The 5,804-nt window shown below is 41.6% G+C and overlaps 1 pseudogene across 1 annotated transcript in view; it reads left to right on the top strand.

Moving 5' to 3' along the window:
* The first annotated feature begins 2,762 nt into the window (after positions 1 to 2,762).
* LOC311139322 (collagen alpha-1(VI) chain-like) overlaps positions 2,763 to 5,804 on the top strand; it is a 30,944-nt pseudogene continuing 27,902 nt past the window's right edge. The window contains exons 1-2 of the transcript in view: positions 2,763 to 2,855; positions 4,182 to 4,308. The product of the transcript in view is annotated as a collagen alpha-1(VI) chain-like (transcript). The remainder of the gene's footprint in view (positions 2,856 to 4,181; positions 4,309 to 5,804) is intronic.

The raw sequence follows: 5,804 nt of genomic DNA on the forward strand, positions 1-5,804 counted from the left end.
GGTCTTTCAGCATGACAATGATCCCAAACACACCGCCCGGGCAACAAAGGAGTGGCTTCATAAGAAGCATTTCAAGGTCCTGGAGTGGCCTAGCCAGTCTCCAGATCTCAACCCCATAGAAAATATTTGTAGGGAGTTGAAAGTCCGTGTTGCCCAGCGACAGCCCCAAAACATCACTGCTCTAGAGGAGATCTGCATGGAGGAATGGGCCAAATACCAGCAACAGTGTGTGAAAACCTTGTGAAGACTTACAGAAAACGTTTGACCTGTGTCATTGCCAACAAAGGGTATATAACAAAGTATTGAGAACATTTTGTTATTGACCAAATACTTATTTTCCACCATAATTTGCAAATAAATTCATTAAAAATCCTACAATGTGATTTTTTTTCTCAATTTGTCTGTCATAGTTGACGTGTACCTATGATGAAAATTACAGGCCTCTCTCATCTTTTTAAGTGGGAGAACTTCCACAATTGGTGGCTGACTAAATACTTTTTACCCCCACTGTTTGTGACTGAACAATAACAAAGGAGATTGTGTTGAAAAGTTGATCGAGAGAAAACCGTGTGGAATTGCGGATTGTGGAAATATTTGCCCGTCTTCCATGTCCTTGTTCAGCCCACCATGCTGAACGTTTCCATCTATACCTTGGAGCATGATGGTCTGTCAGGTGTGGCAGCCAGGTTGCATGCAGGATGCATGTATCTGCATGTTTGCCTTCGCAGTTCCTGACTCCCATTATGTTAGCCTGAGGGAAAAAAGAGGCTCACCTGAGACAAAGATCAGATTTGAATTGTATGCTGCAGGCACTTATCTACATGTGAACATATTCTTAGTGGAGGCTGCTAATAATGGCCAGAACGGCGCTAATGGAATTACATCAAACACCTGGAAACAATGTGGCGAGTGGCGCAGTGGTCTAAGACACTGCATCGCAGTGCTAGCTGTGCCACTAGAGATCCTGGTTTGAATCCAGGCTCTGTCGTAGCCGGCCGCGACCGGGAGACCCATGGGGCGGCGCACAATTGGCCCAGTGTCGTCCAAGGTAGGGGAGGGAATGGCCGGCAGGGATGTAGCTCAGTTGGTAGAGCATGGTGTTTGCAACGCCAGGGTTGTGGGTTCGATTCCCATGGGGGGCCAGTATGAAAAAAATATATAATAATGTATGCACTCACTAACTGTAAGTCGCTCTGGATAAGTGTCTGTCAAATGTAATGTATTTGATACCAGTCCACTGATTCTGCTCCAGTCATTACCATGAGCCCGTCCTCCCCAATTAAGGTGCCACTGACCTCCTGTGTTAGAGCAGGAGATTTCTGTTGTTCTGTCTGAGAAGGAAAATATAAATGTATTGTACATTACCAAACAATTTACCAGGACACTCTGACACTGCTTTTAAGCTTCAGTATTGCATAAGAGTGAGAGAGAAAAAGTAGCTGGGCGCTTGTGTGGGTGTCTCATCAATGTTTCAATCAAGGACAAGTTTATACCAATGAAAGGACTCCTTCAAGTCAGATCTGGGGAGAGCCAAATGCTATTTGAGATCCATTACATTGTTTAGATTGGACTATGCAGACACTTGAATCTAACAACTTCAGCCAAGAACTGTGTTCTCATTCTTCGCACAGTCTCATTCAATTGACTGAGTCAGACCTCCAGGTCACTCTGAGGCGAAGACTGTGAGGTTGTTATAATGTGAGGAAGTGCATCCTGTAGAAACCTCTCTAAGAGGACATTGAACCTTCAGAGGGCCTTGAATCTTCACTATTGGCAACATTTTTAGGCCACACACAGCAATACTTAATCCAAAATGAGTTCAGAAAATGGCAGTTTAAGATTGCATTGTGTGCTATGCATTTTGTGTAGCCTACTTTATGAAATCCCCTGTAATTTATCCTATCGGCCCCAGTGGAAGCTGCTGTGAGGTAGCAGTAAGGATTGTATGAGATGGGAGGATACCTTGCAGGTGAGCCCCACCCTCTCCTGTTGCACACACCGCTAACAGAGAGAGCAGAAAACACACCTGGACAACCCAAACCTGTGGGATATTCACATTTTAACACATATGCAAAAAAGAGAAAGGTAAGAAATGTCACTTTATTAAACGCATACGTATTCTAAAGTGCTTAGAACCTACCACTGCTCACTTTAGAAGAGTTTGGAACAAATCCATTTGTTTTACATTACATTTTACATTTACATGATACATTTGTCAGTTTAGAACCATACCACTTGTCTTTAGAATGGTAGGGAAACCTCTCCGTTGTCAAGTGTGGATTCAATGGGAATAGACATGAAATTCAGCACTTGTATGCATCTAAAGTTAAGTCAAGCATTATGCACCAAAGCATTTGGAAATGCCAGTATTGGAAAATGATTTGTCAATAACCAAACAAAAACAGAATGAAAAGCATTTACTCTTGTTGAAAGTAGGTAGTAGGTGCTGATGTTAACTGAGGTCCAGTTCAGGCTTTGTGATAATGCAGAAGACAAACTGATTAACTCAATTTGACAAAACAACTGAAGTAGACACATTGGATTTGTCGCTGAAACCTGCAGAAAATTCTAATGCATTTATATTTGAATGATGATTAGAAAGGCCTACAACAGGCTGCATGGAGGCTGGGTGTGAAGAGGGGTTTCAGGCTCTGACCACCCAAACTGGATCCGCGTAAACATTATCTTTTTATTTAATATTTTTCTTTGACATAGGTTCTCCTGAAGTCACTTCTCCCCTGCGTCTCCAGAGGGTCTCTCCCATGATGAACCTGACCTGGCTATTCTACTTCTCTCTCTGGTGTTGCTAGTCCACGGTGCCTACTCTCTCGATGGGAGGAACAGAGACCTCTATGGTAGGATATCAAGCCAAGCTGTAGCTCAGTAGCCTTGCTCTCCTGCCTACTCTTTTTTACTCAGCAAGATGTTTCATTTAGATGCACTTTAAAGGGCAACTCCACCACATTTCGATTTCATTTTCAGTATCTCCAGCACCGTACCATTGTCAACACGTGAAAACAGCACATGCCTAAGTTTTGTAGAAAAAAATATATAAAGTTCAAACGTTCTACCCGATGACATCATCAAAAGTTAAAAAAATTATGTAAACAGTGATTTTCAAACACTATGAGATTCTGGCTAGAAACTCGTTGCAGGTTTTGAAAATCACTGTTTTTTAAAAACGTATAATCTTACCCAGTGATGTCACAGAGAAGCATTTCTTAGGAGCTTTAATCTGAACCTTTTAACCACAGATCATGGAAATGCGTCGTTTTCACACATATAGACAGTTGTTTTGTGCTGGAGATTATATGTGAGGTTGGAAAGTGGCAAAATTGCCCTTTAAATTGCATTTATTAACCAAACCCAAATGGGGGTCAGTAAATCTTGTTGTCAGTCAATGTCATCTGAGCAGTCATTAAATAGGAGGTTGCATGTCATTTTTCTATTACAAAATGTTGATATATGGAGTCCCTGTGTAGTAAGACATCTTTGGATTGAACTTTTTTTTACTTTCTCAGAGTCACCACCAGACATCTCTCTCTGTCTGCAAACGGCTAAAGCTTTGTTCACACTGCAGGCCTTAATGCTCAAATCAGTTTTATTTTCAAATCCGTTCTGGAAAACTGACTGTCCAAACACTGTGACCAAATTGGATTTGTGTTCAGACAGCAGTCTACAATTGAGTACAATTGAGTACTTTTTCCACCAGTGTACTTAAGTACATTTAAAACCAGATACTTTTAGACTTTTACTCAAGTAGTATTTTACTGGGTGACTTTCACTTTTACTTGAATCATTTTCTATTAAGGATTCTATAAGGAGATGTCATCCCATTTGAAATAGGCCCTTTGCTTAGTTGGCTATAAAGAAGCAGTTCTTCAGAAATTCTTGAGAATTGAGCTCCACCAGTGGGAGTTCCACATAATGTTTGCTCATGTTGTTTTTTCTTTCTTCATAGTCCCTTTCTTTTTGTGCCAGAGTACATTTTCATAATATGTGTTGAAAACTGTCCTGAAGTTTAATTTAACCAGAACAGTCATTGTAATGAAAAATAAGCCTATGTTTCAGTATCCAGACAAAATAAATAAAAACTATATTGAACACAGTCTCAACATTTTTGGGGTGTTTTTTTTATGCCATGTCAAATCTGACATTATCCAACCCCCCTGTTGCCCCAGACTGCCCAGCGGACGTGTACATTGTTCTGGACACCTCAGAGAGTGTGGCACTGAGAGCCCTATGGCTCCTTTGTTGAACAGATCAAGCAGTTTGCCCTGGACATTGTGGACCAGCTCAACACTAGTTGTGTATCACCTCTATACTGACTACATGACCGGTATTCATAAAAAGATTATGTGGTTAACAATGGGTGTTTTCAGGTCCCTTACTTCAAAGAATTCATGACAATTGGCAAATTAAAGGTAAGTTATGCTACATAGTAATGATTATGGCTAGCTTGCCAAGAGAAATAAAGTGCCGCGTTAGCTACAAGGCTTCTGGGAAACTCGTGCCTGACCGTTTATTCACCCCTGAAACTGTAACGCAGGCCAAACAATATCAATCCTCCTACAGAGGCTTCCATTGGCATACATCCTGTTTCATTCCATAAACCACTCTCTGTGATCATTATAAAAAATAGTCATATTGTACCAGTAAATTCACCACACACTCAGACCCACCCTGATAAACTGCACACAGAATGACCATTGATAACTGCTCTGGGCAACAGTGTTCTCCTGACAATGTGTTGTTAACGATCATCACAGGAGGTCTGCCTCACTACATGCAGTCTTATGAACACGTTGTGTGTTGACCTCTGTGTGAACTGTGGTTCTACAGTGATGAATCGGGGCTGAGAGGTAGTGTATGAGAACAGCTCCTCTCCTTATATGGTGCTCAAGGTTGCATTAATACTCTGCTCTTGGACAGACAGGGGAACAATCACAAGCATACATAAACATGTGCCCCCCCCCCCCACACACACACACACACTCATACACACACATAAAGACACACACACACAAGGACACACACACATAAAGAAACACATACACACACTCCTTTAGAGACAGCAAATTATCTATTATAAATCGTATTAGACTTGCTTTTGCCATCACACTGTTCAGAAACAGTGCAACTATTACGAAAAAAATATTTTATCTGTATTTTCTGTGGCCCACAACGATACGTTTCATCACTGAATGCAAGCAAAAAACTAAAAAAACAGCCTGTGTGTGTGTGTGTCAGTGTGTGTGTGTGTGTGTGTGTGTGTGTGTGTGTGTGTGTGTGTGTGTGTGTGTGTGTACTACTCACTAACAAGCTCAGACAGGCAGCCAGAGTGACGAGTGACTGTGCGTGTTTGTTCAATGCAGCCATTCTGAATCATTCGCCCAGAAAAGGTTTGGGGTTTACCTTTGGGGCACTGACCTGCATTCCTGACTGAGAGAGAGGTTGATATCTTATCTCCATCAAATGAAGTCTCACCTTACAGCTCAGGAGTTGTCCTCCTGAAGTTCCAAGGTGTGGACCTGATTAATGACGTCTTCACATGATAAGAATGATACATATAAGAGTAGATCCCTCACACACACTTTCAGTCCCGCAGGCACACAGGGAGCTTAGTCGTTATCTGCAGTGTATTGAATTGGGGCCTATGTTTCGGAAAAGCCCTGTAATTCAAGACGTTGTTATACAATAAAATACCATCTGCTCAATGTTTATAAAGCAAGGATAAATGTTTGCACTGACCCCAAGTATGCCAATTGCTAATGCATCATGGAGTATCCCCTAACGTGTCTCTG

Source organism: Coregonus lavaretus (genome assembly GCF_964263955.1).
Source record: "Coregonus lavaretus genome assembly, chromosome: 13".
NCBI lineage: Eukaryota > Metazoa > Chordata > Actinopteri > Salmoniformes > Salmonidae > Coregonus > Coregonus lavaretus.